At 35.6% G+C, this 14,517-nt stretch overlaps 1 protein-coding gene across 16 annotated transcripts in view; it reads left to right on the top strand.

Annotated features, from left to right (window-relative positions):
• LOC106868437 (retinoic acid receptor RXR) overlaps nucleotides 1-14,517 on the top strand; it is a 584,509-nt gene that overhangs the window by 162,397 nt on the left and 407,595 nt on the right. Inside the window, exon 1 of one of the 16 annotated variants that reach the window (XM_089361024.1) lies at nucleotides 4,336-4,438. The exons of 14 other annotated variants lie outside the window; for them this stretch is intronic. The gene's annotated coding sequence lies outside the window, so the exon portion shown is untranslated. Of the gene's footprint in view, nucleotides 1-4,335; nucleotides 4,439-11,448; nucleotides 11,555-14,517 lie in introns of those variants that run through there. One more of the 16 variants, XM_089361108.1, reaches the window with a different exon arrangement.

Genomic DNA, 14,517 nt, shown 5'->3' with positions numbered 1-14,517 from the left:
AACCTCAACCGAGTAGATTATTTTCTTTCGCTCATAGCGTATCTATAATTGCAATTTTCCAGTATGCTCTGCATTTAATAAACCTGTAGAGTATAATTTGAAAGAAACTTGGCTGCTATTTCCACAAGGCGAAGAAACCACGCCATGGTTCCCTTGTTAACTCATTGAGGACAGTCTATCACCAGATACATATATCTTTTACATATGCACCTGATAAGTAAGAAACTCAATATATTTAATGCAGAGAAGGAAGATTTCAAGTATGACAGTGTGGTGGACCTGGTCTTTGCTGAAGGTCAGCTATTTCCAGAAGACAAAAGTAATTTTTGCGGCTCTATAAATAAACTAATGTCTGCAATGTGGTTTCAACTGTTTATTTTTTCTTCTAAATAAACCCGTTCAGTATGGAGGTCATTAGTTGAATGCTTCAAAGCAACCTCTAGGTCAGTGTTTCCCAATATGTGGCGTAGTATTTTAGTGTGTCACGAATTTGCACAGGTGTGTCACGAAATTATTCGAGGTCAAAATATTTTATTTTTGATTTTTTTCTTCTTTTACTTTCACATTTACCCTTTTATTTGTTTCAGTATTTAGATTGCGGCCATGCTGGGGTACCGCCTTGAAGGATTTTGGTCGCACGTATCAACCCCAGTACTAATTTTTTTAAAGCTTGTGGCTTATTCCAGCGGTCTCTTTTGCTGAACCGATAATGTTATAAGGACGCAAACAAAACACCAGATGTCAAGCGCGAGATACACACATACACACTCATACACGCACGCACACACACACACACACATACACACACACACAATTTTATATTATATTATACACACACACACACACACAGATGATGAACTTCTTTCAGTTTCTGTCTACCAAATTCACTCACAAGGCTTTGGTCGGCCTGAAGCTATAGTACATTTGCCCAAGGTACCCCACAGTGGAACTGAACCCGTGATCACATGGTTGAGACGCAAGCTTCTTAGCCACACAGCCAGGCCTGCTGATAAAAATGAATCATTAATTAACTGTTTTGACTACGCATGCTTACGTTTACACACAAGCCCCAAAACGTTGTATTTAATAGTTACATGCTGTTTAATTAAAGATATCTATTACGTTAAAGTGATAACGGTATATTATCACTTTAATAGAATGAGAATAGTTAATCAAAATGCCAATATATGAACGATGATGACAGGCAAGAATATTTTGCACAAGCTAGAATAAGAGAACAGGCTAGAAGAGAAAACACGACTGAAGTGGCTAGACAAGGTTTCCAAGAAATTTATAAATGGATTATGAAGGAAATGATAGGACATTAGTGCCTGGTGGGAACACATTTAAAGCTCACTTTGCGCCACAAAGTGGACCATGTAATTTCCATGTGTGATCCCATTGAGGTGAGATGCAGAGGGTTTGTAGGTCAGTCCCTCTGCAGAGTTTACATCCTGTTTGACATCATAGGAGCCAGTAAGAAGAAGGCTATCAGACTGACGTGTAGGCGCGTGGCTTAGTATTTAGAGTGTTGGACTCATGATCGTAAGATTGTGGTTTCCGATTCCACAACCGGGCGACGCATTGTGTTCTTGAGCAAAGCATTTCATTTCACGTTGCTCCAGTCCACTCAACTACAAAAATGAGTAATCCTGCGACGAAACGACGTCCCGTCCAGGTGGGGAATGTATACGGCATGAAACCGGGAAACCGGTCCGTGTGAGTCGGTATGACTCCATAAGGTAACTTTACTTTTTACTTTACATCAGGTGGTTGTTTCAAGGTGACTGTGGATCTCAGGATGATGTATGGAAAAACATAGTGTGCCATGGATGTGACCATCCTTAAAATTTTAGAAAGTACTGGTGCAGTACTTAGAACATACAGATTATAAGATATGTAACAAAAATGAGCGGAAATGAAGTCACGGGGGAAAATGTCACAGAAATGGCACAATAAAAACAAAATCAAAATTCATAAGAAAAAGTTTCTCATTTCATTTAGTAGCACAAATAGACACACTAATTAAACTATGTAATGAAATTTTAAGTCATTAATTAACATGTCTTGAACACAATGAGCACAAGATTTATATAATTGTATTACACTTATGTGAGGGAAAAAAGGACATTTTATTTATTATCTGAAATAAAACAAACAAAAAGCATTGAAGTTTCTCAGTGACTTCTTCCTGTGACTTTTTTTCAGACATTATGTGCATATGTGTGAGTGAGTGAGTGAGTGAGAGAGAGAGAGAGAGAGAGAGAGAGAGAGAGAGAGAGAGAGAGAGAGAGAGACTTTTGTTCTTTAGATTTTCCTCCGTGTTTTCTTCCGTAACGTTCTTGCATGCGTAACATTATAAGTTAGCTCCCGTCTTCAACATTCAATTTCCCTTCCTGCCATGTCTATCCTGTTAGTATAATTTCACAACAAAACAAGTGATTCAAATTTTCATCAAGAGAATGAGGTCTTTGTTGTGTAATATCTACCTACTACAGTGCTTCTAGTATCATTCTACCCGCTAGAAATACCAATTAAATCTCTTTCAAATCACACACAACCGCCTTAGAAATTATCGATGGAATGGACACATAGGGTAATGCAGCCTGAGCTAAAAATATGTCTGAAAATACAGAGAATGTGTCAGGAATAGCACTGATCGCGAAGATAAGCAATACTAAGAACAGCAAGATTGCCATAAGACAAACAATAGTAGACACACATTCTACTTTAATGATTCGAAAGCTTCCACGCTGTCAGTTTTCCAGGTAGTCGTTAAAGCTAATGACTTTTTCTCTCAATACACCTTTAATTTCACTTAATTAAAAATTATATTCAACTTGCTACACTAAATACGTTTGCTTGGACTTTAACTACTTGCGGAAATGAAGTGGCGGCCTTATGAGGTGTTTGTGAGGTTTCCAGGTTAACGGTGTTTAGCGCTGGATTAACCCTTAAGCAAAATAAGTACGTACTTAGAGTATCAAAGAAAGTTGGGGGGGGGGGCACCACAGAAATGGAAAATGGTTTACGGCACAAAAGAAATCACTTTTAAATCTGCTAAAATAATTATCAGGATGCCTTATCTCTACCAAGTATAGAAACAGATGTGCTGCGTAAGATTAATTTTGAGGATCTGATCAAAGACTGCAATTAAAAAAAAAGTAGTAAATTTTCAAATATAAAGTGGAATTATACAAAAATAAACATTATTTTCCATGTTACTGTTAGTTTTCATTTTGTGAAATATAAAATTCATTTTACAATTTATTATTCCTTATATTTTGAATTAAATATATATGGGGACAATAAAATCTTTTAAGTTCTTAGGGCTTCTATGCATCTTAATCTGGCCCTGGCGGTATTATCATCTACATAGCTGTGTAGAATTTATGAAAACTTCAAGTGAGAGGTGTCTATGATCTGCGAGGTTGTTTAGATTAGTAATATTTCCAGCTAAGAGATGTTTATTAACAGCGGGAACATAACATGATACGGTTTACTGAAGGTGAAAGTGGGCTTAGATTTGGTATAGTCATTTACTGACTTATAACTTAGCACAAAGCCATTTGGCAGGGCGAGGTGTCGAGAACCGCAACGTCCATTAGATTGATATCAATGTTTTCCTGTATTCAATTTCAGTGGTGTATGGTGGTTGTTGGCATACGATGTACTACCATGCTGAACATTCTACTGTGGCATAACTAAAAACGTACAAAACTTTAGCCTATTTCTATACGTAAAACCATTTGAGCCTGAATAAAACTGTATTTCTGTTTGTGTACAATTATATGTGAAAACAAATTATATCATTCTATAGTATGAAGAGATATATTTTTCAAAGAAAATTTTTATGTTTGGTGGCTGTGCAAGCACTCCTGTCAGATGAGTCGTCACGGGCGAAACTTCGTAGCGATAAACAGCAATTTAAGCAAATTAAAATATTTAGACACTATTCCAATATTGTGTCATTTTTTTATCCAGTGAATGTTACTGAATATTAATTCAATCTAAAAACGCATACGTATATATATACATGAATAAGCATATCTATAAACACACACACACACACACATATATATATTACACGTACACACACATATACATATATGTAAATACACATATATGCAGTTTATATATATGTATACATATGTATATATACACACGCGCGCACACACACACACATAACATATTCCAATATAGATATATAACTGCGCATATATATATATATATATATATATATATATATATATATATATATGCATGTGTGTGTGTGCGTGTGCGCGCGCATGTGTACACATACATTTACATTTAATTATATTGTATCTGTGTAAATATGTTTGTGTGAGTATGCGTTTATCTTGAACTAAATATACCAAGAGTAATTCCTTTGTATATGACGAAAACAACGGTTTGAAAAGCTAAGATGTTTACAGTAGTAAGTAGCTTTATATATTTAAATGTCTTATCTTCATTATTTCTGCTGATCATTTTCTAGCTTTTCTATTAGTTCTTCACCACTCACTGATAAATAATAAGAGGGCGAAATAATGTTAAGCAGCTCCACATAAATAGTAAAAAAACGTGTCGCGTATGGTAGATTGTTTGGCGGTAGGAGAGAATAATACTACAACAAAATACTATCGAGAATATTATAGGTCTGACCGACTTAATCTCTCACACCGCGCCATGTCCATACTCGTTGGATTCGTGGTACAGTTAGCTCTTATTACTTGACAACAGTGACGGTATCTTCAGCTTAACATGCCAGTAATGTCAACTATTGTTATTTCAAGACAAGGTTAACACAGTGCAAAGATTTTATCAGCTAATCGGTAGTCACCCGACGTAAGGTAGGAAGAAAATACGTAGGCAGTTGTAATGGCATGGCGGCCATATACGGGGGAGGGAGGGAGAAAGAGAGAGAGAGAGAGAGAGAGAGAGAGGGAGGGAGAGAAAGAAAGAAAGAGACTAATAGGGAGAGAACGAGAGAGATGTCTGAATTTATTTCTGCTTTTTTTTTTTACAAGTATGCTTGTGTGTGTGAAAAAGAGACAGACAGAAAAATAGTGAGAGAGAAAGAGAGTGAGTGAAGGGAAAAGAAATGGAGTAGATCGCCTTTATCATCAATCCTTTGGGAAGGTAGGCAGATTTTTCGAATTAAAAAGAAGTATGCAGATAGAATTGACGATAGATGATTAAAAATGTCGACTCGGGGAAAAAGTGAAGCAGTATGTTATTGAAATATAGAAAGGAGAAAGATGTTATCTGCTTAAAATATTGGGATTGAGGAAATAAACGAAAGAGGGAACAGAAAATAAATTAAAGCAAGCGAATCTAATAGCGAAAATTAAATAAGCAAATGTTGATCAGAACGAAATTTATGAAACGAAAGTAAAATAACGTTCAGCGTTAATTCTAAACGTGAAACAATTGAAAGAGATGGGCTGTTATAATAAATATAACACATGTGTTAAGATCAGATGATTGATGATAAATCAACAACCAAGTAACAGCAAGGGATTGATTTTATAGTAAAGTTAAAATTGAATAGTGTGAATAGTATTGGGGAAGAGGCGAGCATCTGCTAAACTAAGTCAACGATTCGGTTTCAATTTTACGTTGTCGTCATTTCATTTCACATGACGTCATTAATATACGTTATAGACGATTCCCAGTGGCCTAGCGCTACGAGACATTTACTGAGAGTTTTGGAAAGAGCACACTGATGTTGGCTTCAGCTTTCAGTTACCTCAACACAATTACAAAGTCTCTACGTCATCGCTCGATATGTCAGAAATAGCAGCCGAATCTATTTTTCTTGAGTTACACCCAACTGTTTTTGTTTGTTAGTTTCTTATTCTTTTTTTTTTAAGGCTGACTACTTATATATTGCTTAAGTTAGTCTTAGATGTCTGAATGAAAGACAGGATGATCATGACTGGGCTGTGGTTAAATAGCATAACAACTATTAACCTTGATAACAGCATGAACATCACACAGTTACATTTTTTTTTAATTCTGTAGATATTCAAATTTATTATAAGAAATATGCTCGTTTTACAACCACGTACTTTCAGGCTCAGTCCCACTGCACGGACCTTGGGCAAGTGTCTTCATAGGGCATTGGTCGACAATGCCCTGTGATCAAACTGGGTAGACGGAAACTGTACAGAAGCCTGTCATATATATGCACGCGCGCGTGTGTTCGTGTCTGTCACCCCAACAGCTTGACAACCGGTTTTTGGTTTGTTTACGTTCCTATGACATAGCATTTCATCAAAAGGGAATCTGAAACTAGTAAAAGATAAAAAATAAAGTAAAAGTTTGATAGAGAAAAGGGTTGAGATGTCCAGAGCTGTCTTCTGCGTGTAAAACACATAACTTACGATATATAGTAAACCAATAAATTTTAACTCATATTATATTCATGGTGGGGCAGAAAAAAAAGCTCATTAGCTAAATAATTCATTCTAATCAAGAAAGGTAAGGGTGAGAGGTCTGAAAATTAAGTAAATTAACGAAAAATTAAGGTATGCAGTGTGGAGCATCATAAGTACTGTCACAACTTAGGGTATGATTCGTATATATCAGATTTCGTCAACGAAGAAGCAACTGCAATGTTGAAGGTGAAAGAGCTTGCCGGTTGTACGATGTACGGAGACACCATTCCGTTATAGATGATGATGTGGCAAGAGTTGCAATGTTGAGTCGTAAAAGCGTACTGTTTGTAAAAGGGAATGCTTTTCTCCATATATTGTAGGCCGTATTTGTTTGCTTGAATTGTTGTAGAATGACTATGAGTAACCCACATGAGTGATTTGGGGGCTATGAAGGACATGCCGGACAGGATAGCTTCATTGACACGCTTATCTGTTTCTAATAGAACAACGAGGAAGCACTTGTGCTGCCAAGGACATTTAGCATTAAACTGGTGAGGCTTCGACCTTCTCAACTGACTTGAAATGTCATAGTGTCCGTTGTGTAGATTGTAGTATTTGGATGTGTGATGGGTAGTTGTGATAATGCTGTTGTCGAATGACTTGGCTAGCGCAGATGCGATAATGGTTTAGTATTGTTTGGGACTGGAGGTGAGGAAGGAATGAGAATGTTTGGAGCGTCTATATATCTGTCCGGGATGGGAATAGGGGATGTGGTCAAGGAATATACAGATTTGAGGATTGTGAAAAATTTCGGTTTCAGCACTGGCAGCATTAGTATGAGTATTAGAATTAAGACGAGTTACGAACATTGAAGTCACCGATGACAATGACTTCGGTTTAGGTTGGATCAATGTACCAGAAAGTTTGAGAAGAGTATTGAGAATTGTCCGACATGTTTCGTTTCAATTTTAGACTTATAAGGGGGTGTAGACTGTATCCCTGTATCGTTAGGTCACGGTAACCCCTCTCCCGCCTACGTCAGGAATCTACTCTGAATGTACTTACAACAGAACGGTATCCTTTTAAGGTATTGATGGGTCAGGAGATGGTGTCAAAACGGAAAGTGTGATGCTCCTATTTCCACCCCTGCTATATGGAAAAACCGTCTACGTCATATGCAACTATACCACATTAAACAAATGATATTCATAAACACACACAAACACATGCACTCGCACACACATTTTCCAACAGGGGTTATTTTACCCCTCTAGAACGGTAAAGATAAATTTAAAATTAAAACAATAATATAAAAAATAAAGACGAATGTGTAAGCTTACCAGTTTCGTTTTATTTATCAAGAGAAAAAGAGAGTGCGAAGAGTTAATAGATTGACAACATTGTTCCAAGGTGTTCATGCATTTATTTTACATTAGTGGAAATGTTTCTTTCTCTGATGTTATAAATCAGTTTTAAAGACCAAAAGACCATTTCTTTGTTCTTGTCCTGTAATTTTCTCTGCTTTGGTTTCAATCCCTTTCTTCTCTTCCTTCTTCTCTTTCTCATTTTCTTCTCTTCCATCTTATTCTTTCTCTCGCTCATGCAGAATCATTAACAAATATATCAGGAAAACAATATGTATATATATATATATATATATATATATATATATATATATATATATATATATATATATATATATATATATATATGTTCACACACACGCATGTGTGAGCAAGTGAATGTGTAAGCTTACCAGTTTCCTTTTATTCATAACGTTAACACATTCCTTAACTAATAACCTACTAAGCATTGAATTTCATGCACATTTTCGCAAGTACTAGGAACAATTCAGTCAGTAATAAAAGTTACCTTCTCGGGTCATGCTGACTCACACGGGCCGGCTTTCCGGTTTCATGCCGTATATATTCCCCACCTGGACTGGACGCCGGTCCGTCGCAGGATTACTCATTTTTGCCAGCTGAATGGACTGAAGCAACGTGAAATGAAGCGTTTTGTTCAAGAACACAACACGTCATCCTGTTGAGGAATTACAGTCTTACGATCAAGAGTCCAACACCTTAATCACTACGCCACGCATCTCAACTCATAGTCTCGTTCGAATGCACTCAGTCAGTAATCGAACCTGAATCACAAACTCAGATTGCTGACTTACTTTTTTCATGTTTTTGTTTCCTTAAAGACAGATATAGTTCGACGGAATTTTGCATAGTCTGTCCCCAATTTCTCCCCACAAAAACCCTTTGACCAAGATGTCGCATAATAGAATCCAACCTGGAAATACTTGATTGCGTAGCCTACTACTTAACCACGTGACCATGATCATGCTTGTTTAGTTAAAGCCCTTAATCGGTAGCGATTGCTCTTTAATAGTATTCCTGTTTTTAAGGCGGCGAGCTAACTGAATTGTTGTTGCACCGGACAAAATCCTTGGAGGCATTTCGTCTGTCTTTATGTTCTGAGTCTTTAACTTCCGTGGAGATCAACATTGCCTTTCGTCGATAAAATAAGTACTAATTGAGCATTGTGGTCGTTGTAATCGACTTAAGCTCCTCCTATGAAATTGCTGTCCTTGTGCCAATATTTGTAACCAAAATTAGTCCTGTTTTTCTTTTATTTAGATATGGAGATAAGATCCTCTTTATAGTTCATCCTCTTCCTAGCTGGAGATTCTTTTATGTCTCAAATATTATTTTCAAATTTAAGCCATCAATGCAATAGGATGCCTTTATTTATTTCTATCTCCCCCCACCCCACCTACACACATACACCAACGATATGGAAAATAGTATTACCGTTAAAATATATCAACATCTTGCACCAGGTTTGAGGTTTGTCTTTCCCGAGTCATAGACTCATAAGGCTGATTTCCCAGATTCTGTAGTGTACATACTGATCCCCCGCGCCTCTGGACAAGGTGTTGATCCGTCGCAAGATTACTCATTTTTGCTAGCTAGGTAGACCGTAGCAACATGAAATGAAGTGTTTCGCTCAAGAATACAATGCATCATCCGGTCCAGGAATCGAAACCACATTCTTAAGATCATGAGTGTAATACCCTAACCACCAAGCCACGCTCCACACACACACACACACACACACACACACACACACAAACACACACACACACACACACACACACACTCACACACAAATCATGCATTACATATCTTGTATTCATTTAAACCGTATGACGACATGTTCACTACAATTAAATTTCAAATTTCAACAGTAATTCATTTACAATGTTGGTATCTTACAAGACAAGAACGCAACACCAGAAATCTTTCAGACGTGAACACAACCAATTACATCGACTTTAGTATTTAACGGCTACTTCATTTTATCGGCCTCAAAAAGATGGAAGGTAGAATTGAGCGAGATTTGAACTCTGAGAACGCATGCAGCTGTGACTTAATATCTTGCTATTTTATTTTAATGGAGCTACGTTTCATATATATATATATATATATATATATATATATATATATATATATATATATATATATATATATATATATATATATATATATATATATATATATATATATATATATATATATATATATATATATATATATATATATATATATATATATATATATATATGTATATATATGTATATATATGTATATATATGTATATATATATATATATATATATATATATATATATATATATATATACATACATACATACAGATTGCAACCTTTTCATAGCAAGGTGATGTTTCTTATATAAGTTGTAGCATACACAGAACTAGGTTAGCTATTCTTCAGGTCTTGTTACCTCAACGTTGTCTATATTAACAATGTAAACGACGTTCAAGAAGTAACAGGACCTGAATATTAGCCAAGATGGTTTTGTTTATGTTACAACTTATGTAACTAACATTACTTTACTATGAAACAGTCGTAGTCCGTGTTTTACCTCTCTCATTCCTTACTTTTGGGGATTTCTATTCGCATTTTTAGCATCTTCAGTAGCTAAAACCGTGTGTAGTCAGTTTATAGAAGTTCCTTTTAATTTCAATATGGGACGAAACATGTAACTAACGATATCAATAAGCTTGTTTTATCGTATATTGTCCACCCTTTGTCATCTGTACAAGCCGAATAAGTGCTCAAATCTTACTAACTTCCTACACTTGGATCCCAGGATCGTACTTATATATATATATATATATATATATATATATATATATATATATATATATATATATATATATATATATATATATATATATGAGAGAGAGAGGGGGAAGAGAGAGATAGAGAGAGAGAAAAATTCCTGAGGATAAAAAGAAGCGAGTACAGATAAGATAATAAAATCTATGTACCAGTGCGCGCGCGCGCACACACACACACAAACGCACATATGTACACGCATACACGCAGTTTTATATATATTTGTTTTAATTATTGGACTGTGGTCATTCTTGGGCACCGCCTTCAAGATTTTAGGCTAGTGGCTAATTTATAGAAAATCTTTTTGTGCAACCGCTAAACCGTGTGTGTGTGTGTGTGTGTGTGTGTGCGTTTCAAAATAAGTTTATGGAATGTAAAGATGAGTTCTGTACGAAAAGATGCGGCATCTCATCTTATTCATTACCATTATAATTAACCGTTATCTTGAATTGCCCCATTAAGAGGAAACCGCTAAAACCAAGGCATTATAATATTTCAATATTTCTTCAGATTTGTAACAGTGTGTAATAATTTAGTGTGATATGAAATTTTTGCAAAATATCCAATTTTTGTAAAGACATAACCACTGAGATATTAATACTTCGTTATATTTTTCTGACATTTTCAAAAAAAAATTTATCTGTGTCGTGATCTAATTGTAATAATTTCTGCCCATTATATTATTGAGAGATTTCTATAGTTAATTTGATTCAGAGGAAAGCCTGTATATTTCCAAATAACATAGGTAATTCATTTTATACATTTCATATTATGCACACAGCAACCGTTTTGAATAGAACTTTCCACTTGATTTCTTCACCTTTCTTCAGCACTGAGACGAAAATAGATCTCAGTATTAATTGTATGTGCGGGGCTGTAACATACTCCTAAGTTGCAGTATGCAGTAACATTATACAGCTTTACAAAATAGTTTATAATGTGGAAAGCATAAACCTATAAGAGGTAAGCCTTCTTGTATTATTCATGCTGTCAATATAAAGCCGATTTCATTGCAATTCACACCTACTTTCGCTTTCTCCTTTCTGTATACCCATCTCGATTAATGTTTGCTATCAAATTTAAGACTGAAATACTGATTAGATAAAACTTCACCAGCTTGATATATCGTTACTCACCCAAGCTATACTATGTTAAAATTGGTAGGGTTGAACATATACCTACACTATCTAAATTTACTGGTTTACCTGGAAATTATAGCTTATTAATAAATATTTTTAAAGGTTAACGAGTACGGTTGATGTAAAAAATTAATTTTCACAGCTATATTACAAATATACATGCATATACTGAAAACCAGCCATTATTGCTGGCTTTGGGGCGAAGCCTTTTGATAACAAAAACCGGTGGCTAACATTATTTGTGATTATAATAATCAGCTTCTGCTAAACATAGACATGTGTGTGAGTGGTTGTTTATTATTATCATTACCATTATTATTATTGTTGTTGTTGTTGTTGTTGTTGAGTGAGAAAGCAGTGCATGTCATCATAGTGACACTGGGGTAAAATATACAAAGCCCAGTACACCCATCATGACTACCCGTCTGACAAGGGTACACCAGGCACATCAACATCATCATCATCATCATCATTATTATCATTATTATTATTATCATCATCATCATCATCATTATTATTATTATTATACGTTTGGCTTTTGCTTTATATTTATACAGGTTGACTCCAAGTTACACCCATTATTATTATTGTTGTATATACGTACGTATGTATGTATACATGTATATTTGCATGCATATGTTTATATGTGTGTGTATGTATAAATTATTCAAATGTCAATAATTCTGCAACAACCGTTAGCTGTAATTCTTGCATGTAATAATTATGTTGTTTAAACGTAAGAGATCCTTACAGCTCATCCGATTTTTTCATTATATTTTAGCACAGATCGTAATATTTTAAGTGACAAGAATTATTAATAATACATAGATGTTGTGTAATAGCAATTTTTGAGATAGTATTCGGGTGGCGGTTAGCTCCGTTTCTTTTCTGATTTAGAAGATCTACGATTGATCAAAGATGTCTAAGCCTTGTTCAAGAAACAATGTAGCTATGACTACATTATCCAATGTGTCCTATCTGTAAAACATGTTAAGGTGTGCTTTGAGGGAAATTTAGCTGCTATTTGTAGCCTTTTGAACGACTGCTTCGTGGTTCCATCGTTAGGCCGTCGTTTATTTTCCTGCTGTTAATCAGTAGAGCGCTCTGGCTGTTTGCTCTTTACTTCTTCAATCCCCATACATACGTGTGTGTGTGTGTGTGTGTGTGTGTGTGTGTGTGTGTGTGTGTGTGTGTTTGTTTGTTTGTTTGTTTGTTTGGTAGCGATATTACATTTGTCCTCAGTCTCTGGTTGGCAAATAGCCTCTTTTATGCAAAAGTCTGGATAATTTGCAGAATGAATGAATAAATTAAGTCGTCGGGGTTTCTTGGAAATGAATGACGTCAATCTAATTATAATTATTTATTATTAGATGTTAGCCTTACAATTACTAAGTGAGGCTAATCTAATAATAGTGTTGGGTATACACTTCTGACAAGTGTTTACAAATTCGTTCTATTTCGCACTTTTAATCGCTCATTAAGCAAAATATAAGATACGATAAAAAAACAAACAGGGGAACAGGTAAAAAACAAGAGACTCAACTGTTATAGACACAAGACCGTATTTCGAACTAAGGGAGACTCATAGTGATCTTTCGATTTGCATGAAATGGTAGCTAGATCTCCCTCAAACTCAAATGACGCACTATCATATTTCCAAAGAGGAAAATAAGAGTTGGATAAAGTGGCCCAAAGATGAAAACTGACCGAAAGGAAAAGACTGGATCGTCACGGCTGGAATGCCTTGGGTCATAAGTTTGTTCGGTCATCCTGAACCAGTGTTGAACAACAACAGCAACAACAACAACTTGACTGCATTTTGTTTGGCTGCATCGAGTTATTAGTGCTCGCCAAAGAATTATATAGAATTTTCTTTGGTTTATGAAGAATTGTATTATGAAATTGTGCATTTTATCCGTTGTTCCAACGATTCTGCCAAACCCTAACCCTGGAATATATTTCCCACCCCACCGATAATTGTGTAGATGTGTTAAGCCCATAGTATATCGCGCGGTATTTTTTCCAACTTATTGTGCTCTAAACTCAAATCTCAACGTGATCAAATTTGCTTTTCATCTTTTCAGAATCGATAAAAAAAGATAAAGTATCAATCCAAGGGCAGTGGAATGACGGGATTGTCAAGGCGTCGAACCAGATACTTTGCAGTTTTTCTTCCGACTCATTGCATCCTGAGTTCAAATCCACTCTGGTCTACCTGGGCGAGAGGCTTAATCTGTTTCCCTGATATTTTGGGTACCCTTAGTGGAACCCACTTTGTTGCAACCATTTAGGCCTGGTCTTTGGTGTGAGGATACCCTGTAAAGGGTATCCTCGAACGCCCTGTAGAGAGTTATGACGCTACCGTTTCTTCTGGTTATAAGATTTTTATAAAAAACATACATCAGTGTTTCTCAAATGGGCGCCGCAGATTTTTAAAGACATTATTTCAAAACCCTTGAAAGCCTATACAAATACTTAACCAAGCCAAACAATAGTTTTCTATATTATTTATTTTACTAAATGTTTAAAGCAGTTTTTTTTTTATATCTGTGCAACTTTCCATGCATGCTCACCAATGAATTTTTATTTGATCTTCAGTGCACCACGACGTCAAAGATATTGAGAATAATTATTGTAGATGATCCCACTGTTGGTAGCTATTGTTGCTATATATTCAACAATAACAGCCAACAGTTATTGTTAAATAACTACCAACAGATTGTAGCTTTGGCGGCAGAGAGCCAACTAGGTGATATTGTCATTGTTATTCTGACCGCTGCTTCTGTT

Source organism: Octopus bimaculoides, chromosome 1 (assembly GCF_046866305.1).
Source record: "Octopus bimaculoides isolate indiv1 chromosome 1, ASM4686630v1, whole genome shotgun sequence".
Classification (NCBI taxonomy): domain Eukaryota; kingdom Metazoa; phylum Mollusca; class Cephalopoda; order Octopoda; family Octopodidae; genus Octopus; species Octopus bimaculoides.
The sequence above is the reverse complement of the archived record's forward strand: the minus strand, read 5'-3'. Positions and strand labels throughout refer to the sequence as shown.